Here is a 27,690-nt window from a genome sequence, read left to right as displayed (position 1 = left end):
CCATCCCTAACCCTCTGGGTTAGCCCTCCACTTGTTCAATATGGCTGCTGGATAAAAAACAAGATCTTAAGATGGGCTGCAGGGGTCCCTCTGGGTCTGTGCCCTCCCTCAGCCACCATGTCTTTTCCATTCTCCCTGAATTTTAATACTGTCCTTCTGGTAGGCAACCACTCCCAGGCCTCCAACACAGCTGCCTTTGCCCATTCCCAGCATTTGCATACACAACTTTCTCTGCCTGGCTTACTCCTTTCTTAGTCTTGCCTAGCAAATCTCTATTTAGCTTTTACAACAGAGCTCAGATGGTCCCTTCTTCTACTATACATTTCTGATAGTCTTCCCTAACTCGCAGAAGCCCCCATCTCCTCATGTGGAGTTAACTTCTTGTCATGTTGTACTATAAACCTTTTATTATTATTATTATCATTATTATTATTATTTTCTAGTCAGAGTCTCACTGTGTCACCCAGGCTGGAGTGCAGTGGTGCAATCTCAGCTCACTGCAACTTCTGCCTTCCGGGTTCAAGCGATTCCCCGGCTTCAGCCTCCCAAGTAGCTGAGACTACAGGCCCCCACCACCACGCCCAGCTAATTTTTATATTTTTAGTAGAGATGGGGTTTCACCATGTTGGCCAGGCTGGTTGAAAACTCCTGATCTCAGGTGATCCACACTCCTTGGCCTCCCAAAGTGCTGGGATGACAGGCGTGAGCCACCTCGCCCGGCCCATATAAACCTTTTAAACCTGTTTTTCTATCCTTCTAGATAAATCCCCTAAAGAGATTATAGTCACATCTTAACTCCTAGCTCACAGTTTGCCTGGCACATAGTAGAGACTCAATAGTTTTAAATTGGATTAATTGAATTGAGAGAACAAACTGTATTTTTAATCATAACTTACTCCTCACCTAAGAAGACAAATCTTCTGTTGTCTTCATATATCCTTTAGCCTGGCAGGGGGCAGGGAGGAGAAGGGAGCTTGTGATTCCGTAGGTTTCACAAGAGTTTGAATGTTTGTGTCCCCTCCAAAATTCATGTTGAATAAGAACATGGTAATATTCAAAGGTGGTGCAATATTTCAATGTAACACAAGCCCCGGCTTACAATGTTTCAACTTTACCATAATGCAAAAGTGATACGCATTGAGTAGAAACTGTACTTAACCATACAACCATTCTGTTTTTTCCTTTTAGTACAGTATTCAATAAATCACATGAGATAGTCAACACTTTATTATAAAATAAGCTTTGTGTTGATGATTTTGCCACCTATAGGCTAATGTAAGTGTTCTCAGCACACGTAAGGCAGGCTAGGCTAAACTATATATGTTTGATAGGTTACACGTATTAAATGTATTTTTGACTTAATATTTTCAACTTACCATGGGTTTATCAGGACACAGCCCCATTATAAGTTGAGGAGCATCAGAAGTATTAAGAGGTGGGGCCTTTAGAAAGTGATTAGGCCATGAGGGTTCCTGCCTCATGAATGAGATTAAGGCCTTTATAAAAGGGGCTTTCTGGCCAGGCAGTGGCTCATGCCTGCAATCTCAGCACTTTGGGAGGCCAAGGCGGGCGGATCACCTGAGGTCAAGAGTTTGAGACCAGCCTTGCCAACATGGTGAAACCCCGTCTCTACTAAAAATACAAAATTAGCTGGGCGTGGTGGTGCACTCTTATAATCCCAGCTACTTGGGAGGATGAGGCAAGAGAATTGCTTGAACCCAGGAGGCGGAGGTTGCAGTGAGCCAGGATCATAACACTGCACTGAAGACTCTGTCTCAAAAAAAAAAAGAACAGAGGCTTTCTATAGCATTTGCCATTTTTGTCCTTACATTCCTTTTGTTATGTGAGGGCATAACATTCATCCCTTCTGAAGGATGCAGCAACAAGGTGCCGTCTTAGAAGCAGAGTGGGGGCCATCTCCAGACATCAAACCTGCTGGCTCCCTGACCTTGGACTTCTCAGCCTCCAGAATTGTGAAAAATACATTCTATTTTTTAAACAAATTATCCAGTATATTCTATTGTGTTATAGCAGCACAAACGGACTAAGACAACATATTATCTGTTTTAATGTGTTAAACTTAAAACCATTCTTTATGCTCATCCATGTTCATTACATGTTTGTTGAAAGTAAATTTTGTGTGCATGTGTGTGTGAATTTTAATTTTGTGGATTTTGTGAATTTTTAATGTTGTGAATTGTGTGAAAGTGAATTTTTGTGTGTGTGAATTTTTAAAAGCAGCAGTTTTTGAACATCTACTACCAGCTCTGCCCTAGGGGGTATACAGCAGGATTAGACGTGCTCTGTACCTGCAAGGACACAAGGCTGTCCTCGAGAATAGGATCTGAGCGCTTGGGCAGGAGAATGCTGGAGCCAGAAGTCCAAGTTTGGGGAAGAATGAACAGTAAGGAGGAACCACTGAATCCAGGGGGACAGACAAGCTATCTCAGGGATAGGAAGGTAGGGCCAAGAACACAAATTCAAACCTTGAGTCCTGGGCTCCCTGAGGTCTAAGCAGAGGAAGAAGAGCATTCTAGAGTAGAGTGCAAATTGCAGCAGAGAGGTCAGAGGCAGAAAAGACAATCACATTGGAGAGTAAGACATATTCTCTAAGTGCAGACTGGTTGGACTCTAACTATCAAGAGGCAGGGGCCATTTCTACAACTCGTTTTATAGGTCAGTAAGTATTTTTCCACTGTTGTATTTTCACCAACGGATTGACAAGAAGACACAAACAGGTTGGGTGAGGCCCTTAAGCCAGAGCAGATCCATTTCTCTCCATCAAGGTAAGAACAGGAGGAGGGGCAAGTCTCCACCCCTGCACCTCCAAAGTCAGCTCCCTGGGTGTTATTCAGCACCACCACATCAGTATTCCAACCCCAGAGCTCCTCCAAATACCCATGTAAACATTCATTTGTATTTAAATTGTGCTCCTCTGGATTCAGACTCTTTCTCTGAAAACTCTAACAATCCAATTATCAAGAAAACCAACATGTCATTTCTAAGCCTGGTGGTAGAGACCTTCTCCTCTCCCAGGAAACTCCTTGTTCAGCATGAAGCAGCTTCAGGTGTCCCAGTCTGGATAGGTTTGGTCAGCATCCCAGCACATTCAAGGAAAAAACTGAAAATATTTGTGTTCCTTAGTAGGAAAGGATGAGGGTCAAGGAAGCATGCTAGCAAACCATTGCATTCATTTTAATGCGTAGAGAGGGAAGGGTGGTCAAGGAAAACTTTAGAGAAGAAAAGCCTTGTAAAAACTGCTGGAGGTGCTGCAAAGAGCTCTGCTCTGGAATTAGACAGAGCTGGCTTTGAATCCCAGCATGGTGGCTTCTTAGCTTTCTGAGCTTCAATTCATCTACATCTCTATACAGCGAGGTCAAAGGGTTTCAGTGACCTGGGCTAATATGTGCCTTGTATGGTTGTCTTGATGATTAAATGAAGCAATGTATATGAATATTCCTGGCACAAAGTGGACATTCAGGAAATGCTTTTCCCTTCCTTGTGAAGGCTGGGAATGCTGATTGGTAGAAAGTGAACTAAATCTATTCGCTCTGCAGTATCAGTGGGATGTTCCCTCCCTACTTACTAGAAACTAAACCAAGTCAAAGGAAGAAAATGGAGAAAACAAAGAAAGGGCTAGGAGAAAAACAATTAACACAAACATTTCAAGTTCTGCATACATGAGTCAGAGCTCCCACACCCAAGCAGACCTTGGTGTCATAGATTCCAGATTGCAACTGTAGCAGACAGCCAAACTATTAGGTCACTCTTCTTGAGGATCTCACATGGCTAAGGAGTATTCTTTCTAACAGATGTTTAAAACCCAAATACTTTCAACGACCTTCAGCCAACATCTCCATAGAATCTGGTTGGCCAAGATGCCTTCACTTACCCCCTTCTTGTCAGCCAGCCCGACAACCTCCTTCAGTGGAGGGAAGAAGAATCCTTCCACTAGATATTTTGGGAGTGGGTTAGATGAAGAAATTGGGACACAGCGAAGAACCTGGCCAAGAAGCATGAAAAGCTGATCTTATTACTGTTCTCCTTGGATGTGGTTTGAAACCTGTCCCATCTCAGGCTGCTCATTTCCTCATTAGTAAAACAAAGATATTACCCATGTAGCTCACACATGTCTGGGCCAGGAGTAATAGGGGCTTACATTCATGTAGCCCCCAAGCATATTCACATCCTTTTTTTTTTTTAAGATCTTCACAATATTGTTGAAAGGAAAGCTGGGAAAATGGCAGTTTCTCCCCTTCACAGCTGAGGCATCTGAAATTCAGAGAATTTAAGTGTCTTCTCAAGAGCAAGTCAGGAGTAGAACTGGCCCCAATCCCAATGCCCATTCCACTCCAACCCACTGCCAATTTTTTGCTATAAAAATGCAATTGATTGTAAAGTATTCATAAAATATGGTGTTTCTTTTTATATAATTTTATTGTTTCTCATTTTAACCAAAGTATTGCATATTCATCATAGAAAATTTAGAAAGAACAAATAAGTAAAGGGAAGAAAATCATGATTACCCGTAACTTCACTGAAATATAATGTTGTTTAAAGAAAAAGTAAAAAGATAATATGCCATTGTGCTAATCACCTAATATTCAATCCTGAGATCACCAAAGATGATAGGGTTCAAGAGTTACACCGGGCAGCGACCAGAGACTATGCTCTTGGGGAGGGAGAGGCTCATGAGGAGAGCTGTAGCAGCAGTTAAAGGAAAAAGTAGTGTCGGAGTTTTAATGCAGACAGATCTGTATGCTGTGGGGAAAGGCCAGCGGAGAGGGATGCAGCTGCTGCTCCAGCAGGGAAAGAAGAGAGCTGGAGTGACCCCCCTCTCAAGAGGTAGGGCCCATGTGGAGAAACAGCACTATTGACTTTTTGTCCATATTATCAGGAGAGACACAGGGTGGAAGATGGGAGAGATGGTGATGGGTCTCTAGAAGTTCTTTACTGATTTCCTCTTTGTGAAATTGTTTTCTTTAGTGATGGAGGAGGCAAGGTCTATCTGAAAGTATAAGGAAGATAATTGAGGGTTTCAGGAGACAAGGAGAGAGTAGAAACAGTTGTCTCCGATAAAGAAAGAGAAAACAGTAGTGAGGGCTCTGGTGAAGACCTCAGTCTGGTCTTATGTTTTCTCCAGCTACACAGGCATAGGCTTGGAGTAGATAACGAGTTGGATATAATCAGCCTGTGGCTAAGCAAGCCAGAATGAAGATCTAGGAGAGAAACTAGGAAGGTGGAGGTGTGCAAAGGAAGTGAAATGGTAAGGAAAAAAGAGAAGGTTTCTGGAAATTTCGAGAGAGACATAATGTTGGTGGATCCATGGCTAATAGGTGAAGAAGGGCTATTGGAGCTTGTGTAGAAAAGCATGTGAGCTAGAAAGAGAGGAGTGGTCAGGAGATGAGTGTTTAAAATTGTGATTGCTGGTGGCACTGCAGTTATTAATAATGACAAGGTCTAGGCTTTGACCTTGAAAGTGAGCAGCTGAACTAGGGTAGGACAGAATCATCGGCAAGACAAGATCAGGGAATTGAGAGGACCAAGAAAAGTAAAGATTCTTTAATTCACCTTTAAAAATGTATTGGGAGCATCGTGTATATTTATAATGAAATTACCAAGAATTAAGATGGAATAGTGTTGGAGACTGTAAAGTGAGACAGAACTTAAAATTGTGGAGAAAATGTGGTAGTGACCCAAAGATAAGGAGAAGACTTTGCACTATACATTACTGGGTATTGGATCTTGGAACCCTGACATTCAAAAGCACTTATATGTGATGTTACTTAATTTGGTTTTTTTGTTTGTTTGTTTGTTTGTTTAAGGCAGAGTCTCACTCTGCTGCCCAGGCTGGAGTGCAATGGCATGATCTCAGTTCATTGCAGCATTTACCTCCTGGGTACAAGTGATTCTAGTGCCTCAGCCTCCCAAGTAGCTAGGATTACAGGCATGCACTACCACTCCGGGCTAATTTTTGTATTTTTTGTAGAGACGGGGTTTTACCATGTTGCCCAGGCTGGTCTTGAACTCTTGACATCAAGAGATCCGCCCGCCTCAGCCTCCCAAAGTGCTGGGATTACAGACATGAGCAACAGCACCCGGCCTGATATGACTTAATTTGAAATTATTTAGGAATAGAAATTTTTTTCCAATGGATTAAGAAAAGCAAATAAATGAGCAAAGAATATAAAATCTTAAAATGCATACATTCTCAGCCTCCTCCATTGAAGAAATTCTATCATTTTAAGGTGTAGAGCTTCCACTAAAGAGTAATGAGTTTTGTTACCGCAGACATTTAAATTACTGGTGATCACCCTGAACTAGTGGAAGTTTTGTTAAAGCAAGTCAATTTCCCTTAAAATGTAGGGGTTTGTTTTGTTTTGTTTTGTTTTGTTTTTGAGACAGAGTCTCGCTGTGTCGCCCAGGCTGGAGTGCAGTGGCATGATCTTGGCTCACTGCAGCCTCCACCTTCTGGGTTCAAGCGATTCTCATGCCTCAGCCTCCCCAGTAGCTGTAGCTGGGATTACAGGTTTGTGCTACTACACCTGGCTCAGAGGAGATGCTTTTTTTTTTTTTTTCCTTTGTGTTGTTTTTTGAAACAGAGTCTCGCTCTGTCACCCAGGCTGGATTGCAGTGGTGCGATATTGGCCCACTGCAACCTCCACCTCTCAGGTTCAAATGATTCTCCTGCCTCAGCCTCCTGAGTGGCTGGGACCACAGGTGCCTGCCACCACACCCAGCTACTTTCTGTATTTTTAGTAAAGATGGGGTTTCACCATATTGGCCAGGCTGGTCTCAAACTCCTGACCTCAGATAATTCACCTGTCTCAGCCTCCCAAAATGCTGAGATTACAGGCATGAGCCACCGCGCATGGCCAGAAATGCTTCTTAAACTCAGATGTGGAGGGTGAACATGAGGATAAACTTGTAAAAACATGTCAGGGAATACCATTACAAAGATACAAGAGTAACAGACTTAGAAGTTCAGAGAGTGGCAACTAACTCCCAGCAGGTTGAAGAGAAGACACCATGAGGATAGGTAAAAGAAGAGTCTAGAACAGTAGCTCTCAATCCTTAGCTTGCAATAACATCAACTGTGTTGCTTGCTGAAATGCAGGTCCCTCCCAATCTGATGCACGCCAGCTTAGTACTTCGCGAACTCCTCGTCTAAAGAAGTAGAGAGTGCCAGCCCACGATGGGCTCGGGGCATGGTACAGAGCTTAGATTTTAATCTCTACAAGATGGGAAATTATTGAAGCATTTCTCACCAAATGTACCAGAGGAAAAACAAGTGTGTCTTCATGGCTAAATGTATTTCAAATCCACATTTTCCCCCTCTTAGCCTAAGCAAGGAGCTTTCCAACATTCCAGGAAACTATAACCTTCCTTGGTATCATTAACAGATATTAGAAATAGGATCTAGCACACAGGAGGTTCTTAATAAATGCTAAATAAATAAATAATAAGTAAATAAAATGTGGTTTATATAATACTGTCACCTCCACTCAATATCACTCCAAAATTAATATTGCTTTCTTTTAAAGGCCTTATATATTCCTAAAGTTCCTTTTCAAACTCTAAACCCATTCAGAAAGCCTTTGGATTCAGCATGCCTTCCTTCACCAAATTTATAGGAAGGACAATCTTGAGCCATCTGGTGCCTATTTAATTTTTAACCACCTCTCCCTTGAAATATTTCTTTCTTCATTCTTATTTTGTCCTAAAAACTTGGCTATGAGCTAAACTGCACCATCTGTGACTTCCAGTAAATACAACTGTTGCTAATGAAATTACCCAGTTTCATCATTTTGATTTAAATGCCTTGCCTGTTTTTCTTCTGACCTTTTGTTGCTTGCCATCAAACTCAAGCTTTTGTGAATTCAGATACATACGTCCATGTAGGTCAGTCTTGAGGAATAAATCTTCTCTGTGAAGCACAAGAACCTGGGCCAAGCCCGCTCAGCAGGCTGACATGGGAGGTGGGGGCCGGGGCTGTGCAGAGAAATATAGATGGCACTTGTGCCCGTCCGCTCAATGTGCGCAGGGCCCCAGGGCAGACCCCTGCCATGTGACCAAGTGGCCACTCGGTCTGGCTCTCCGGCCTCCCATTTGTTAGGATGCTGATGATATTAATGAGTTGGGGTGTTGGAGCCCATTCCTTGGCCTTTGGTGTCGGTTCCTCCCTGCACAGGAGTGCTTGACCTGATTGAAGAAAAGGAAAGTTCAGAGATTCTAAACTTTGCCCAAGTGGAGAGAAGGCCTTCCAGAAAAGGAGAAACTTTTGAAGAAATCAGGTCCTTTCACTGCCCAGGACAATGCTTTCATTTAGGTAGCAAACCACTGTTTTTATCATGACCCTATCAAGGGAATAAAAGAGAATGAAAGACGTTCGTCCATCAAGTCATTCAGTCATCAAATTGTTATCAGTACTATTGTCTATATATCAGATAATTAAATAGTGGAGGTTATTACTAGTAATTGCATTGGCTAACACTCATTGAGTCTTCACTATGTAGCAGGCACCGTGCTATGCCCCTTACCTAATCAGTTCATTTAACCCTCATAACAATCCTATAGCTGGGAACTGTTATTATTCCCACATGACAGTGAAGAAGTGAGGCTTAAAGAGGTTAAGCCACTTGTCCAGAGTCCCACAGATTCTAACTCATGCTCATAAACTTGCTGCTTTATTACTTTGCATTTACTGGTGCTCTCTTCCATGCCAGATACTGTGCTGGGAACTGGGGATGCAAAAATGACAAAGATGTAGTCCTTGCCCACTTTCCAGGGAATCAAGAGATAAAAATGCAAATATGCCATCTGAGTGAAGCTACAACAAAGTAGGAAAAATATTCTGGGGTCGCAGAAAGAGAAGGGATTCTGTCTGGGGGAGCCAAGGAAAGATTCACAGCAAGGAGACATGAGATCTAGGTTCGAAGGGAGATGGTGGCCCTGGCAGAAGGAAAGAGACATCCAAAGGAGTGGAAGTGTATGAACAACGGGCCAAGGGGAAGGAGCTTCTGTGTGGGTGAGGATGGGTGGGAGGGTTAAAGGACTGAGTGGTGTCCTTGCCCAGACTGAAGAGACTGGGATGGTGGGGGGAGTCAACCCCACAACTTTACACAAAAACTGTCTGTCAGTGGGTCTCTACAATCACCAGAGGTGGGGTGGAAGTGGGGTGGAAGGTGGGGATGGGGTAGAAGGTGTCTCCAAAGCATCCCAGCACATCTGGTTAGCATTTAACCTAAGAAGCAGCAGGACTCAGCTTTCATTGCTGAATTTTCATTAGCCTTAAGGACTCGCCTGTGCCCTCAAGGTGGTTAAACGCTCAGGACAGTGAGGATATACCCAATAGGCCCAAAGGAGGTTAAGCTGCAGCGCCACAACTCCCCGATTGTCCGTTATCTTCACTTTAATCTCTCCCTCTCTTCTAACTTCAGGATGCTGCTCCTAATGACCGGGAAGGAGATCTGTAAGTCAAAGCTATTTTTAGTTCCACCAACAGTAAAGATATGTTCATTCTCCGTAAGTGTGTCATCAATGTAGTATGACTTCAGTGAAGACAAAATCTTCACAATTCCAAACGCACCCCCCGCCCCCGATGCTGTCATCAGTTTCCACATCGCTTCCTTCTTAGGACCAGGCTTTAAAGGCTAATGCTGATAAGAGAACCCTACCGAGAAGGACTGACACCAGGAACAACTTCATCAGGAGCATGCATCAGATCAGCCAATCTCCTCCTAGGACCCTGGGGAAAGGGACAGGTAGGACCAAAAAAGCTTTCTTGTCCTGGAACAAGGGTCAGTAAATACTTTCTCTAGAGGACCTGACAGTAAATATTTTAGGCTCTGTGGGCCACTTGGTCTTTGTCACAACTACATAATTCTGCTATTGTAGCATGAACACAGCCATGGACAACGGGTGAATGAATGAATGAATGAATGTGACTGTGCTCCAATAAAACTTTATTTGCAAAAATTGGGCATGCAGGCCAGATTTGGTCCACTGGCCATAGTTTGCTAACCACTAAGACAGGTCAATGGGCACCTGTACAGAGAAATAGGATGCCAATCTGAAAAGAGCTCATGGGATGCTGAAAGTGGGATCTACCTAATGAATTTGGTTGCGGTCAGCCCCCAAACATGTTACAGCTCCCCGAGGGTGCTTGTGGGAACAGTCCCCTTTTCTGACCTCCAAAACACAGCCTCAGTGTCATCCTGGCTTCATTCCTCATTTTCAATTAATCCAATCTACCACTAATGCTGTGGGGCGACAGCATTTTCAATTAATCCAGTATATTGCTATTTTCTCCAATGAAATCTCTAAAACCATCTAAAGCTCAAGAGGTTAAGAAATATGTTCATAGTTATCTACATAGCAGTAAGTGACAAAGCCAGGACTTAAACCACGTATGTCAGACACTAAAAACAGATGAACATCCTCACTGCATCTTTACTTTCCAGGAGCCCCTGGGAAATATGTTTGGCATAAAGCCGGCCATGGCAGCCTCACACGGCATCTCTGGGAACCCTTCCCAATGACCCTCACCTTCTGTACTCATAGCTGAACCCCCTGCCGACCCCAAGGGAGATACTCAAGAAATAAGACCCATGTTTAAATATAAGTGCAGGTGGTTGTGGGTGCTGGGATTCCAGGCATACAGTCAAACTGTACTACGTAAATAGATAAGTCAGAATGTGAGCTTTTAAATCAAAGGTGTAAGTTTAAAAGTAACTTTGTAAGAAGGTTAAATCGAAAGTTAAATTTTTAATTTTAAGAGCAGGGTCTGAAACAAGTGTCTATGAGTCGGCAGGAGAAAAAACTATTATTTTATAATAGCCGAACTTTAATGATACATACGTTGTCAACTTCTGAAAATGTTTGAGGTGGCTTAAATATACATGTAAGTGATTAAGACAGTGGTAAAAGAATAACCTAAGTAGTAAAAGGGGAGAGATGGTTGAACCATGCTGCCAGAGAGTTCACAATCACATGGCGTAATCACAATCACTTAGGCCTCAACAAACACTGTTCTCTCTGGTGCAAAACTCTAAAGCTGTGGCCCTCAAAACTTAGGGTGCCCAGGAATGACCTGGAAAGCCTACGTTAAACAGATGACTGGGATCCCTCTGCAGATTCTGACATAGTAGGTCCTGCCTGGCCCCAAAAATCATTGTTTTCCACACACATTCCTGGTAGTTTTGATGAAGATGGTTTAGTGATCATCCATGACAAATGCTGATTTTCGAGAACTTCATGGCAGGCTCTCTGAACAACACAATCATCGTCATTGTCTCAAGAAGAAACTTAAGCAAAGAAATATTCTTTGAGTGACTTTTCAAAGAACTCAATCCTTGGTAAAAACATTGAGGACAGAGGATTCTATCACTGCCCTGGGAGGACGTTTCCTTCAGGAACTAAGGAAGTTTAGTGCAGATCCTACCTTTCTGGTAATCCCACTCTCTTCAGAGACGGAGCTTGGAGAGCCGAGGTGAATGCATGGTTGGTTTCAGATCTTCATGGTGGGTCTCCACGTTGCCTCCAGAAGAGTGACTCAGTCTGGATCTCTCCACAATATAAGGCCACATGCTTCCCACGTGGACGGTCAAGACACTGGGGTCACAGGGTCCTCTTTCTCCTCTACTCTTTACATCTTGTCATAGCCCCTAAAAAAATCTAATTCCTCTAAGCACCACTCTGCTTGCCCCTCTGAATGCCTGCTGCTCCGGGTGTCCTCTGTGCACCCCAATCTCTCCCTAGTCTACCTCTCTGTGCCCAAGAGACAGGGCATATGGATCCCACCAACAGCTCCTGTGCCTTCTGAACTCTGGTTCCTATTCTACTGAGTCAAAGGGTGGCACCTGCTGCAGTTATTCCTCTGCCAAAGGCTGGGTTCTGAGTGGCCATCCTCTCCAGGTTGTAGTGACAGCCCTCTCCTGTCCCTCTGCAAGCCCAAGAGGTAACAGTTCCCCCATTGATTTTAGCCCTGGGATAGGGCATTTCCTTCGGTGGCGGTCTTTCACCTTACCCGTGCTTTTGTAAATAGTCCTGCTCCTCAATTTCCCCATGCTATGAGCATGGAAAGAGAGATGAAGCTATACTACCGAGAAATAAAAAGGGACCTACTTCACAGTAATTAAAGAAACCCTCATGTGTCTGGGAACGGTAACAACATTATTCGGTAGAAAGGGAGCAACTGAAAACAAAATCATTAGTGGAACTTCGTGCCACAGTTCTAGCAACTATCCCTGCTTCTGTGCGTCTAGGCTATAAATGAGATGATTAATATGAGAGCATATTAAATCTTATTTTTAAAAGGGTCAAAAGTAGTAAATACCTAAAGGAGTGAATTGTGTAAGCAAAACCAATTTTTCTCATCTGTAAAACTTATTATTTTTATTATTATCCTTCAATTTGAACAGTTTACCTATAGGGAGATTGCCTGAAACCATTGCTACAGAATAAAAGATGAAACACTCCTGATTATTGTAAATACAAAATTGCATGCAGGATTGTGTAAAGACAATGCCAGGTTGGACTGCCAGAATGAACCAACAGCGCGTGATGTGCTTCCCCGTGCAGAGAGCCTATGAATGGACGTGCAGTCAGGGAGGTTTCACATCACAAAGTTTCCTATCCCAGAAAAGCAGATGTTCATAGCTCTAGGAATGGAATGCGACCCTTGTGGAGAGCCCGTAAATGGACGCATGGGGGGCGTCTGTCCATATGGATAAGATAGGGCTATACATGCCCTCATCTTGCCACAGCTCTTCTAGGCCTCTTTAGGGTTAAGGCATACTCCCTTCTGAGAATTTCTGGTCTAACCAGTTGTCTAGCTTCATGTCCTGTTTCTGTGGATTGTTTGTAACCAGCTTTTGCTGTATCTGTTACTGCTGATTAATATCTTGCTAATCATAGGTTATGGAAAGACTGTGTTTCCGTTTTAAGGCTCTGTTAGAAATTACTGATGCACACACTATATTGTAAATTCTTATCTCTGTATATTGTACTTCTGCATACAGATGTTATGTTAAAGAATTACTTCATCCCCATGTGACCATCTCACCTCATAATCAAATGACCCTAAATCCCTCACTAACATACCCCTGCCCTCACTGAACTTAATAATAAATGCTGGCATATCCAGTGCATTGTTGGCACTGCGGGACCAGAAGGTGGTGACTCCCCTGGACCCAGTTTTCACTATCTTTTGTGTGTCTATTATTTCTCGACCTGCCAATCCTCCTGGAAACAAAGAGAGAGCCCCGTTGCATTGTGGGCTGCCGGTCAGATCCCACAATATTTACCAGGTGCTCTTACATGTGTTTTCTTATTTGATGTGTATCTCACACCAGCCTTGGAAAGGGGACAGGACTGTTCCCCTTTATAATGCGGAGAATGATGCTCTGAAACTTTAAGGCATTTGCTCACAAACTCACAGAAGTGATCCAGGCGGATGTTCAGGGCTCTACCCATCATATAAGCCTAATTCAGAGGAGGTTTGCAGTTCTGGGGGCCAATAGGTTTCACACAACAGTCAGTTTGCATTGGTTGGTAGTAACTGTGCTGTGTTGAGAGGATTCTGAGGCTGTCTGGACTCAAGAGAAAAGAGTATCTTAACTAGCAATGTCTGGCAAGACATAGAATTGAGGAGCAATACCATGCCTCCTACAGATTTTCTGCCTTGGCACAGTGTTTGAGATCATGGGCTTTGGAGGGATGAAGGCCTGAGTCAGCACCTGACTCGGTCTCCCCACTCAACCTTCTGAGTCTTGGTTTCCTCATCTGCTATCAAAGGCCATAATATTAACTTTCCCACAGAATTGTTTCTTTTTGTTCTTAACCCAAACTTATTTTCACATGAAAAGAAGCACCACCCTTATCTAAAAGAACAAATCGTGCAGAGAAATCTATGAACAGCATCCATTCTAGACTTAACAATTCAATCAATAAAAGTAGCAAAGTACAGGAGGGGATGAGCTGGGCTTCGAGTTAGGAATGCTGGCATCTGTCCCAGTTTTCCCTTCATAATTTGTTCTAGGGCTATGGAGATGCCCGTAAAGGACTCTCATTCCTATTGCAAGACAAAGAGAATGCAATCCAATGCAATGTTTCAATCATGGAGTCTTTATTGGACACAGGCTGGCATGAGTTGACGGTACTTGAAAATCAGCAAGGTACTTTCCAAAATAATATATAAGCCTTTCTTAAAAGTAGGTCCTGTTTGTCAGTCTTGATGAGTTCTGTCTGACCTATGTAATCATCGGCACATGAGTTCGTTTTTTAAATAACGGTTTCTTAATCTAGAAAATGAGATTGTTGGAACATAAGTTTTTTAAAAAGAGTAATTCTCCTACTGGGAAAAGGAGTATGAGAACTATGTTTGTCAATTTCCTAACTTTCTTGGTATTATATTGTCTTTGTAGTAATGAAAATAATAGTAATAATATCATAATTTAATATCTTTTTGAACCCTTTAGAATCAATTTATTTTTCTCTTCTTATCTTTCTGGTGGCTTTGATTACCTCTCTTACTTTTTAAAATTTGTGTAACACTTCTATTTTTGTAAGCATTCGTTTTCCTTGCAGAATGCAGCGCGTGAGCATTACTTGCATGCTTTGTTCATGATAATAACTGAGATAGGCCAGAAAACCTCCCATCCTGAAATATATCCTCCTCACGCATGAAACTCCATGTTTCTAATAGTGGAATCCGTCCCTCTGACTTGTGTTGTCTTTGCAGCTACAAATGCTCATGGGAGGAACAACAGCTTCAGTCCCTAAACCTTGGTGCAGCTGAGTTTATTAGAGATTTTCCAGACCTTAATAAGAGCCTGTGACAGTACTAAGACCCTGGGGATGGTGAGAAGAAGGCTGGAACCAGGAGGCTGCTGCATTTTACAGGATACTGGAGCGCAGGTCTCAATCAAAGGCTAGAGTTCAGAAAGACATGCCTCTCAGATCCCTCTACCTTTAAGCATTTTTTTAAATTAATAATTGCATATTGACCATTAAAACCATCACATGTATAGGAGTTTGTTGTCTAAAATTTGTATTATAGATACAATTGAAATGTTTAGCAATCTTTATAAGTAAGAAAATCATTACTACTTGGGTCAGAAGCAATGCAAGTCAAGTTTAGGTCTATGGCTTTTGTTCCTGATCAGTAATATATAGATGATTTGCATTCTCTTACCCTCTCTAAATCTGGAAAGATGCACTTCATAGTGTCTCTAATCTCACACATTTTAACTTGCACTTTTAATTGTTGAAAATGTCATTCTGAAATCCAACAATGAATGAATGAATGTGTATATACTCATCATATACGTGTACACATGCACAAATAAAACCTGTATCTCAGAGCCCACATATCTTGTTTAAGCTGCTCTTTCAGGAAGATTTATGACACTCTGCTTTACAAAGAAAGTTTAAAAGAGAGAAAGAAAACGAAATGAAACAGTGACTGTTCCCTAGTGCAATTACTCTGTCAAATACTCCCCTAGGGAAAGGAATTTGCTCTTATTGTGAAATAAATTAATATAGAAACCAGACTCCTGAGGTAACTTTTCTTTATCCCCAGGCAGTATTTTCCCACTACTGCTCTCAAAATTCACTTTTGGTGATACACATATGGGAGGTTGGAAATAGCTAGAAATTATACGTTTGAATTTTAAATATATTCCCATTTCCATAAATGTTAGCAGCTCCCCAAATTATCAGGGAGTACACAATTGTTTAGAGATCTCCTGCCTCAGAAATCAATTGCTTGTTCTCTTCACCCTTGGTGGGGGGTGGAGGAGGAGAGGGAGCACTTTCTCTTACAATCTTTTCAATCCCACAAATCAGAATTTCTTTCCCAGAAGCTGTCACTTGCCCAGAAAATGTGGAATGACAAGGCCCATTGGGCTGCAAGAAGAGTGTAGACACGCCCAAGCTTAGTTAGTCCTTTTCCCAAAATCCACAACTCAGCATTCACTGGGAACCTTCACTCCCCACATGCCAGCTCAAGCCCTTCGTGATTCCTAATTAGGGGTTCACTGCTCAATTAGTGCCCCATTAGCCTTGTACCATGTTAACTTCAAACCACTGGTCATGTTTCTCTTCACTTCAGCCATATTATGAATGGATAGAACTTACAATCAATCATGGAAACCCTTGCCAGCTGAAATTCACTCTAATCTTAAAACAACATAAGAGCAGTATATGTAAAATCAGTGAGGGACTGTCTTAACCAAACTACAGAGCAAAGCAGGGCCTTTTAGGAGGTGGCTATTCAAGGGGGAAAAATCTGGAATATATAGTGCAAATAAATATCAGGCACATGGAAATGAAGATAATGACTAAATGCTTCATGCTGACCTTTATGATTTGAGAGTCTGTGCCTTCCCTTTCTATGTCATGGAAGCCTTACTGATGAACAGGTAGAAACCTCTTTTTGTTGCTTCCTAGGGACAGACATTTCCATCTCTAAGTTATTTCACTTAGAAACAACTAATATTTATTGAGCTCTTACTTTGTACCAGGCTTTAGTCTATGGGCTTTATATGTTTTAACTTGTTTAATTCACACTGTGCTGAAAGTTATCTTTCCTCTCTCCATTCAATAGGAAAGAAAACTGAGGCTTAAAGACCATAGATACCACTGCACAGAGTAGAAAGCAAGAAGACCCTGAAGACGAGAGGTTCTACGTCCTATGCTACATTGTCTACTAGAAGGATTTTAAAATGCCAACAGGTTTAATAACAGTAAGTATCTTATCTATCATTTATTAAGTGTCTACTACAGTATGTTCTTTTGTGCACATGCACGTGTGTGTGTGTGTGTGTAAGTATAGTGTGTCTGCACTCTTATTTTCCGAACGATGCTGGCTCTTACACACACAAATGAAATAATGTTGGCAGGATAATGAACTGATTAAGAGCACAAGCTGTGGAGTCAGACTCTCAGATCAAACCTCAGCTCCACCACGGCTAGTTGTGTGACCTTGTACAAATTACTTGAACTTTCTAAGCCTCATCTATAAAAATGAAGGCAATAATGGCAACTACTTGGTGGGGTGGTTGTGAGGATGAAAGGAAATAATCTCAGGGAAGGGCTTAGAATGGAGCCCAGTGCATAGTAAAAGTTAAATGAATACTGTAATTATTTTCCTCTGTTGACAGAGAAGAGATTTTTATAGTCAATAGGTAGGCTGGCCTGTATGACTCCTCCACTAAAAATATAACTGGTTACATTGTGGTTTCACACCAATAAGCACTAAGAGATGGGAGACTTTTCTTTTTTTATAGTGTTGATTTAGTTTGGCTTCGTTGGGCCGTTCAAAAAGCATATCTTTTGACCCATTCCCGGTATTCTCTGCAAATTGCATGGACTAAAGGAGACAAATCCAGCGAAGGGTGAGAAAGGGCTATAGAAACAGAAAGGAACGCAAAAAACATTGTCTAATTCTAAGAAATTATAAACTACTTTCACTAAAAGGAACATTAAGGCATCATATTCTATTAATTCTTATTATAAACAACACATTCTCAGCATACAGAATTTAGAAAACAGAGAAAGGCACAAAAATTTTTTAAAAACTAAAAGAAGAAAAGAAAAATCAACCTCATAATCTTATCACTGTTGATTTTTTGAGGATAGATAATGAGTCAGGAAATACTGGCATGGACACACCAATGGAGAACAGAGGTGTCCCTTCTGATTGGCTGGAGCCAGCTACAACAATTCCCAAATACTCCCACAATCACCCAAGGCTTGTGCACTCTTTGTATTCATATGTGTTTGTTTGTGGAAACACATTCAATATATAGGTTCATTCAGATTTTAAAATTGCTTTTATCACTTATACAATGAACTTTTCCTGTCATTAGACATTCTTTAAGGGCATGATTTTAAAATCATCTACTGATAATGCAATCGAGTTGATATCATGATCTATTGAGACATTCTATTAGTGTTCAATATTCATGTAGCTTCCAATTTTTGTTATCATAAATATCTTTTGTACATAAACCTTTGAGTAGCTAATGTTATAATCTGAAGCACGTATTTACTTACATGCCAAAATAACATTTTAATTTTAGCACAAGCTGTTACTTCTACAAGTTCCTGGGTTATTTGGTATGTTTGTGGGGATTCTGCTACTAGGAATGAAATTCACACTTGCCTTACATATACCATTAAATGTAAATGAGTGTAAAAGTGTTCTATAAATGGTAAGTTTCTATACAGCTATGTCATTATGATTATTGATGATAGCATTAGTATCATCAACCACAGGTATTACAAACTCTCTGCTTTCTATCTTGACTTTTAGACTTGTAGGGCTTTTAAGTCCTAATAACAGACTTAACTAAATAACAGTAAAACTGAACTTGTCTGCCTGCAGATGAAGATATTGCATATCTTTTTCCTGATCCCCATTTGATGACCCCACCATTGCAAACCCCCACATTTTGGTGTAACAAGCACCTGGACACATCTCACTAAACATGTGGCCAGGTAAAAGCAAAAAGGAAAGTAAAATGGGCTGGGCATGGTGGCTCATGCCTGTAATCCCAGCACTTTGGGAGGCTGAGGCAGGTGGATTGCTTGAGCTCAGGAGTTCGAGACCAGCCTGGGCAACATGGTGAAACCCCATCTCCATAAAAAATTTGCCAGGCGTGGTGGCATGCACCTGTAGTCCCAGCTACTCGGGAGGCTGAAGTAGAAGGATCGCTTGAGCACAGAAGGTGGAGGTGGCAGTGAGCCAAGATCAGGCCACTGCACTCCAGCCTGGGTGACAGAGTGAAACTCGGTCTCACAAAGAAAGGGAAGTAAAAGGGACATCCATTGCTGGCTATCCAGCACACATTCACCCTCCTTCTGGACAGAATACTGTTATTTTTTGTCCCATTATCACCCATGTGGCTTGAAGAGTGTTGGGGTGAGCTCCCTGAGGGCTTCAGCCACTCAGCCTGTGCCATCCCCAGCCACAGTGACTGGCTCAGGGGCATACAGCCCAATGTCAGCCAGTGAGACCAGGGAGTTTCCAGGAAAGTGAAACTATTCCCTTTTTCAATAAAACTACCAGAAGAGACCATCACTTTTCCTCTAAATTTGTTGATGTGAACACCTGGAACTGTTGATGTCATCTTGGTACCAGAAGAGAGAAGCCTAGCTCCTTCTAGAAACTGTATTGTGGAATCTGAGGATGAAGCCAACACTACACAGGCCAAGCAGAGATAGCAGCAAACTAAGACAAGCTTTTCGTTCTAGAAAGATGGGCCGACTAAAGACACGCTCAAAATTTTCCTAAGTGTCTAGAAATTCTGGGTATACATTATTTCTGTAATGAAAGTCTGAGCTCACACAGAAGGGTAAAGTGTGTGTGTGTGTGTGTGTGTGTGTGTGTGTGTGTGTGTGTGTGTGTAGAGAGCAAAAGAGAGAGAGAGGGAGAGAGACCAAGTCAGAAGTTAGCATGCTTACTCTTAATTCTATTAAATATACTAGGCTGAAGATGGTAGAGTGATTTAAAAAATAGGTAAAGATCCCAAAGGTGAGCTCAGATCTCCCTGGTGAAGCCACTTAGGAGATAATGATGCAGTTAATTAAGTGATTGCCATCACTATCTTTCTAAATGGTCAAGGAGAACCCTTAAGGAATGGGGAAGCCTGACTACCACTGCAGAGGGAATTGAAGATGGGTTTAGCAGAAGAGAAGGTAGATGGCAGAAATGGAAGGAAATCATTCCGAGGCCCTGAAAAGAAGATATCTGCTTGGTTACCTAATAATGTCTACTATTTTTTAATGACAATGTTTAGTACTTTTAAGCAAGAGGATTTTATGCTGATTCTCATATTTATGCCTATAATCTTTGCCATATGTTAATAAGATTGTCTGCACATAAGATGATCAATTATTTTCAGCAGCTTGTATCTTAAATGTTATGCTGGTCATCTTGATTATGAGCTTAAATACCAGGCTGGTGATGGATTCCCCTTTTTAACTTTTCTCTTTTAAAATGAGCAAAATTAGGAAATCGAAATACACCCCATATAGATTTTTCAATACTTAGTGAAAGTTAGTAATGACACAACTGTAGCCAGGCTGGCATTTAAACACATCATTTGCTGGCTTAATTCCAAAGTGATTTCTTGTCCCTTAAAAAATTTGGAACATATAAAAATTATATCAGCATCAATTTTTTTAATCATTTTTTGTTAAAATTAATCTTTCTCAATTTCAGTGCATTGGTATTATAACCTAGTATCTTTTTTAGTCTCATATTTCTTCATTAATATTCATTGAAAGTATCTGCTACTTCAATAAACCCACACTAACTTTTTATTACATATTCATAAGTATCACTTTTAAAGGCTTTGAGCTACTTCCACCTTCAATGAAAATAATAATTTGTGCTTCATAGTAATGCAAGTGACTCCTCAGAGATGCACTAAAGTAATGAATCGGGATTGGAGGTCCTGCACTTCTCCATTCTGCTGAGGAACATCACATTGTCTTTGCTTTAATCAGCAGTCTTCTTGACTGATGGAGGTCCAAGAATTAAGACCAGAACTGATTACTTCAATCCAAAACAAGGTTTCTTAACACAACGCCTTGGCAAAACCTCAAGAATTGTGAAAATCTTCACTGGAACACAGGATTGGGGGTACAGGCAGGTAGATGCATGTTTCTGATGATAAAGTCCATAGTTCTTATCAGACTCTCAAAGGAGTTTTGAGGATAATGGTGATGGTGGTAGTGATGATGGTAGTAGTGACAAAGATAATAATTTTTAGCCTCCAGATTATGAAATTATATTTTGCCTGAATTATCTTCAGGAGGAGGCAGTTTGTAGGAGTTGATAATTGTTGAAGATATTAAGTGAGTATGTGATGGTTCATATTTTCTATAATAAAAGGTTTTTAAGGATAAATAAATAAATGTTGCTTGAGTCTGAGTGTACCCATTTTGGGGGCCTGTGATGCCCATTGAGTGTAATCTTCCAGTGCCAAATGGTGGGTCTCAATTAAGAAGGGAAAAGAAAAGAAAAAAAAAGAACTGCTACTAATGACATGATCAAACGCATTTTGCAATAGTTCTGGCCTACTGTGCAAAAAAGAGCCCAAAGGTGCCTCACACACAAATGACCTCATGATTTCTGTCTCTGCTCCAAACAGGAAGTATGCAGTCATGCAAGTCAGAGTCAGAGACCCTAGCACCAAAGGCAATCCACACCTGGCCTCTGGTCAAGCCATCTCTCTATAGTTTCCTTAGATACTCTAAGGCCAGGACCAAGCTGCCTGTCTGAAGGGCCACCAAGAAAATCTATAGCTTCCCTGTAGGATGTAGAATTTGGGGGCACCACCACCACCAACAACAAAAACCTATGTGGGAATTGGCCTGGGTGTGGCGTTTGCCCTGGTGTGTGACTTTTTGCACTACTTCTATTTGGCATTCCGGCATTGTCCCCATCCATCACCAGCCTCCCTCTCTCTGGGCTGGTTTCCTGTCTGAAGTCTTCACCATCTAGCTCATGTAGCTGGTTGGCCTTCATTTGGGCATTCATTTATTCACTCAGCAAATATCTACCAGCTCCCAGGAGGCCTGGACTAGAAGCTGTGCAGTCACAAAGAAAAGATCACAGCCCCTTGCTGCTAACAAGCTCATGTTCCAGGCTCTGGATACATGAATACAGGCATACCTTAGAGATATTGTGGATTGAGTTCCAGGCTGCTGTGATAAAGTAAATGTTGCAATAAAACGAGTCACATGAATACTTTTATTTACCGGTGCATATAAAAGTCATATTTACACTAAAATAAAGCATTCTATTAAGAATGAAATAGCCTTATGTCTAAAACAAATTTGTACATACGCTAATTTTATATTTTATTGCTAAAAAATGCTAATGATTGGCTGGGCACGGTGGCTCACACCTCTAACTCCAGCACTTTGAGAGGCCAAGGTGGGCGAATCATTTGAGCCCAGGAGTTTAAGACCAGCCTGAGCAACATAGCAAAACCCCATCTATTAAAAAAAAAAAAAAAAAATCCAAAACTTAGCCAGGTGTGGTAGGGCGCATCTGTAGTCTTACCTGTTTGGGAGGCAGAGGTAGGAGGAACCGTTGAGGCTGGGAGGTTGAGGATGCAGTAAGCTATGATTGTGCCACTGCATTCCAGGGTGACAAAGTAAGATCCTGTCTGAGAAATAAAATAAAATAATTTAAAAATTAAAAAATGCTAACAATCATCTAAGCCTTATCATCTTTTTGCTGGAGGAAGATCTTGGCTAGACGTTGATGGCTGCTTGCTGATCCAGGTGGCAGTTGCTGAAGGCTGGGATGGCTCTGGCAATTTTTAAAAATAACACAACAATTAAGGTTTTCTTTCACAACTAGCATATGATGCTGTTTGATAGCATTTTACCCACAGTAGAACTTCTTTCAAAATTGAAGTCCATCCTCTTAAACCCTGCCATTGCTCTATCAACTACGTTTATATAACATTCTAAATCTTTTGTTGTCATTCCAACAATGTTCACTACATCTTTACCAGAAATAGATTCTACTTTTTTCCTTCTCCATAAGAAACAATTCCCCATCTATTCAAATTTTATCATGTGGTTGCAGAAATTCAGTCACATCTTCAAGCTCCATTTCTAATTCTAGTTCTCTTGGTATTTCTACCACATCTGAAGTTACTTTCTCCACTGAAGTCTTGAACCCCTCAAAGTCATCCATGAAAACTGGAGTCAACTTATTTCAAACTTCTGCTAATATTGTTATTTTGACCTCCTCCCACGAATCAGAAATGTTCTTAATGGCATCTAGAATGGTGAATCCTTTCCAGAAGTTTCTCAATTTACTTTGTGCAGATCCATCAGAGGAATTACTATCTATGGCAGCTATAGCCTTATAAAATGTAATTCTTAAATAATAAGACTTGAAAGTCAAAATGCTTCAATGATGCATGGGCTACAAAATATATGTTATGTTAGCAGGCATGAAAAGAAACATGAATATCCTTGCGCATCTCCATCAGAGTTCTAGGGTTTTGGTGTATTGTTAATAAGCAGTAGTATTTCTAAAGGAATATTTTCTTCTAAGCGGTAGGTCTCGACAGTGGGCTTAAAATATTCAGCAGTTAAGGTTAGAAGCAGATGTGCTGTCATCTAGGCTTTGTTGTTTCATTTATAGAGCACAGGCAGAGTAGATGTAACATCATTCATAAGAGCCCTAGGATTTTCTGAATGGCAAATGAGCATTGGCTTCAACTTAAAGTCACCAGCTGCATTAGCCCCTAACAAGAGAGTCAGCCTGCCCTTTGAAGATTTGAAGCTAGGCATTGACTTCTTTCTCTAGCTATGAAAGTCCTAGATGGCATCTTCTTCCAAAAAAAAAAAAAAAAGGCTGTTTTGCCTATATTGAAAATCTGTTGTTCAGTGTAGCCACCTTCCTCAAATATCTTAGCTAGATCTTCTGGATAACTTGCAGCAGCTTCTCCATCAGCACTTGCTGCTCTACCTTGCACTTTGATGTTATGGAGACAACTTATTTCCTTAAACCTCTTGAACCAACCTATGCTAGCTTCAAACATTTCTTCTGCTTCCTCACCTCTCCCAGCCTTCGTGGAATTGAAAAGAGCTGGGCTGTGCTCTGGATTAGGCTTTGGCTTAAGAAAATGTTGGGGCTGGTTTGATCTTCTCTCCAAACCACCAAACTTTCTTCATATAAGCAATAAGGCTGCTTCACTTTCTCAGCATTAGTACGTTCATTGAAGTGGCTCTTTTAATTTCCTTCAAGAAATTTTTCTTCGCATGCACAACTTTGCTAACTATTTTGTGCAAAAGGCCTAGCTTTTGGCCTATCTCAGCTTTTGACATGCTTCCTCAATAAGCTGACTCATTTCTAGCTTTTAATTTAAAGTGAGAGACACACAACTCTTCCTTTCATTTGAACACTAAGAAGAGGTCATTGTAGGGATATTAATTGGCCTAATTTCAATATTGTTGTGTCTTAGGCGATAGTGAGGACTGAGGAAAGGGAGAGAGATGAGGGAATGGTAGACTGGTGGAGCACTCAGAATACCAACAATATTTATTAACTATGCCAACCTATATAAGCATGGTTTATGGTGCCATAAAACAATTACAATAGTAATGTCCAAGATCACTAATCCCAGATCACCATAATAGATATAATAATAAAAAAATCTGAAATATTGCAAGAATTACCAAAATGTGACATAGAGACACAAAGTGAGCACAGGCCGTTGGAAAAATGGCACCGATAGACTTGCTCAGCGCAGGGTTGCCACAAAGCTTCAATGTATAAAAAACAGTATCTGCAAAGTGCAATAAAGCAAAGCATGATAAAATGAGATATGCCTGCATTTAGCTTGAAAATCACCAGACCAAGCCCTAAGAGAGCCCACTGCTTCTGCAAACACTGTTATAATACTTGCCTGAAATCTCAGGGTCCTCGCAGGGTAAGGAGATTCCGGTACCTCTGAGTTACACCCTTGGTTTGAGTTACACTCCTAAGTAGGTTCCTCAAAAACCAACATTCTTACCCTACCTCGAGAAATAGGCAATGTCCCCATAAAGGACCACTGTATGTTTCTGAAATATATTACTCATAAACAAATCCAAGGCCTCAAAGTCATTACTCCAAAGGAATATAAAGTGGCAGGGAACTCTGCTCCCCACTCAATTTTACCTGCACTAAATTTCACCTGCACTAAATTCCTAGGATAATGACTCTCTCCCAGGAGCACATTTCCATAAAGGCGTGGCTCAGACTCCCCTAGTGGGATGTGGAGACAACATGTAGTTTAAGAAAACATATTCAATAATATGTTTTTATGGTTGAAAAATGAAAAACACAAGCATTATTTTCATAGCATGAATGACTTGGCATAATGGTATTTTTTTTAACACCTACAAAGTGCCAGGCCCTATGCCTTGTGCCCTACATGTCTCATGTAATCCTCATGACAATTTGATGAAATATTCATTTCTACTTTTTGATAGATGAAAAACGGAGACTTCGAGAATTTCACAAGAGTAGTAGTACCAAAGCTAAGATCAGGCTTCTGACATTTATTCTACGTGCCTTAGAGGTATCTTGTGAAAATCATTTTTTTTCCCTGCAAAATTCTCTTAGGATGCTCAGATGAACTTTGAACATCAAGTTGAGCCTCTGGGATATTAGAAACCATCTGCCCACCATTACTTCACTTGTGACAGGTGGCAAGAGTTAGAGAAGAACAGTAAGTAGTATTTTTAAGAATCTGTTGATCCATTCCACATTTATTGAGCATCTACTATGTGTCAGATGCTATTGGGATACTGAGTGGAAACACCACATTTGTCCCTCTCCACCTGCACTTGGAAATAAGCTGTCAGATGCCCTTGAAACACTAAAACTCCTACAGAATAACTGTGACACTAGCCACACTTGTCTTCCACGTCCTGTGTCTGCTCTGTGGTTTTTACAACCTTTTTTCCTCAGAAACACAAAGCTCTCATGCTCTCTTCCTCTCCACCCTTCAAAATCTACTTTAAGGAAAGATCACCATCAATCATTTACACATCAGTAGGAGTTTCTTTTCTGAAGGGCATCTCCCAGGGCTTTTAAAACTCACTTTCAATGGGAAAAATAGATCGGTTCCTTATGAAAGAAATTCCAAATACTCACAAGCGTGCTGAAATTATAACTTTGAAATAGCCAAGCACCTTCCCAGATTCATATTTCATCCATGGAGGGATTTGGTGGAAAGCAAATTTGAGAAATGGTAAAAGAAAAACCTATTATAACCCCAAACTCTATTATTGAGACCTCTCCTTTGTCATGTCTTCTTTATCTATTGGAAGAAGCTGCCTTGTTACTTTTCCGAGCTCTCCAGCATGATCTTTGCAAGACCATTATTTTTAAAATTTCACCTGCACTAAATTCCTAGGACAGTGATTCGCTCCCAGGAGCACGTTTTCTTAAAGGAGTGGCTCAAACTCCCCTGGTGGGATGTGGAGACAACATGTAATTTAAGAAAATATATTCAATAATATGTTTTTATGGTTGAAAAAATGAAAAACACAACCATTATTTTCATAGCATGGAAATAAACGTCTAAAAATTGTCTTCACTGATGGAGATAAACAGAATATACTGATTTTAAGTAGAAATGGTGGAAGTAAGGGTGAGACAACGAGTGTCTCAAAATCTTGGCAGTGAAGGAAGGGAGTTTTAGGTACGTCCAATAAAGCATGGGCTTTAAAACACTGGCCTGTTCTCTCCTCAGTTTACGTGTCAAATTAGTGAATAAATAAATGGGTCTAAAATACATCATCCTCTTAGTACTTGCTATGGACTGAATGCTTGTATTCCTTCCTCCCCCTGCAAAAATGTGTATGCTGAAGCCCTAGCCCTCAATGAGACGGTATCTGGAGGTGGGACCTTTGAGAGGCAATGTGGCCATGAGGGTATAGGTCTCGTGAATGGGGTTAGTGCCCTCATAACAAAAGACACAAGAGAGATGATCTCTCACTCTGCCATGTGAGGATACAAGAAGATAGGTGTCTACAAGACAGGAAAAAACGTCCATTGGAACTCGACCATGTTGGCACTCTGATATTGAACTTCTAGCCTTCAGAATTGTGAGAAACAAACGCCTGTTGTTTAACCCACCCAGTCTACAGTTGTCGTTAGATAGCAGTCTGAGCTAGCTAAGACAGTCATTTTTGTACATGCTTTACTACGCTCAGATCCCTTTAGTTAAACTTTCTGCAACTCCAGAGGAACTAGCCCTGGTGGAACTAATCACAGCTTAACCCTGAGTAATTGTTTTAGATCTTCCAGTATATTTCAGCTTCTGTGGTGGTCATTACCCCACATAAAGGAGAAAGATGGACTAGTGTGCCTGACTCCAAGATCCATAACCAGTGTGACCAGTAAAACCTACCACAATGAGTCAGAAGCCTTGAGGACTAACTTGAATCTTTATGACCCAGGTATCCTGGATCCATGCCAACGGCATACAAACTAGAGTCCCTATGCAGCAAGGCAGCTTTTGGTGTGCTTTTTTGTTTGTTTCTGTTTTTGAGACAGAGTCTCACTCTGTTGCCCAGGCTGGAGTGCAGTGGTGCCATCTTGGCTCACTGAAATCTCCATCTCCTGAGTTCAAGCAATCCTCCCACCTAAGCCTCCCAAGTAGCCAGGACTACAGATATGGGCCACCATGCCCAGCTAAATCTTATTCTTATTCTTATTATTATTATTATTATTTTTTTTTTTTAGGAACCTGCTACCCAGCCCTGTTACCCAGGCTTGTCTTAAACTCCTGATCTCAAGTGATCCACGTGCCTTGGCCTCCAAAAGTGCTGGGACTACAGGTGTGAGCCACCACACCTGGCCCTCCAGCATGCATAATTTTACAGAAAATGTGAGTATCATCTCCATGTCACCTCTGCTTTAGTCTCCTCACACCGCTCCCTGATAAAATACCTCCACCAACAACCTAGCCAACAGCTCCCCAGCAGCAGTGATGCCAGGAATGAGCATTTAGTGACACCCAGGGGATCCAGGGGATCTATCACAAGAAGCTGGTGGGCCTCCTCCCCTAGCAGCTTCAGAGCAACACACCAGGAGAGCTGGAATCCATTCAAATGGGTGTGAATGGCTGGAGAGATGCCCAAGAAAGCGCAATT

General features: G+C 41.3%; 1 long non-coding RNA gene across 1 annotated transcript; it reads left to right on the top strand.

The window, feature by feature from the left end:
* The first annotated feature begins 13,290 nt into the window (after nucleotides 1–13,290).
* LOC101005507 lies at nucleotides 13,291–27,318 on the top strand. The gene is made up of 3 exons (XR_649178.4): nucleotides 13,291–14,177; nucleotides 16,610–16,748; nucleotides 27,281–27,318. It is a non-coding gene; the product is annotated as an uncharacterized LOC101005507 (long non-coding RNA).
* The last annotated feature ends 372 nt before the right edge of the window (nucleotides 27,319–27,690 follow it).

This window comes from Papio anubis, chromosome 7, assembly GCF_008728515.1.
Source record: "Papio anubis isolate 15944 chromosome 7, Panubis1.0, whole genome shotgun sequence".
Taxonomy (NCBI): domain Eukaryota; kingdom Metazoa; phylum Chordata; class Mammalia; order Primates; family Cercopithecidae; genus Papio; species Papio anubis.
Note: the sequence above shows the minus strand (reverse complement) of the source record. Positions and strands in the feature narration are given on the sequence as shown.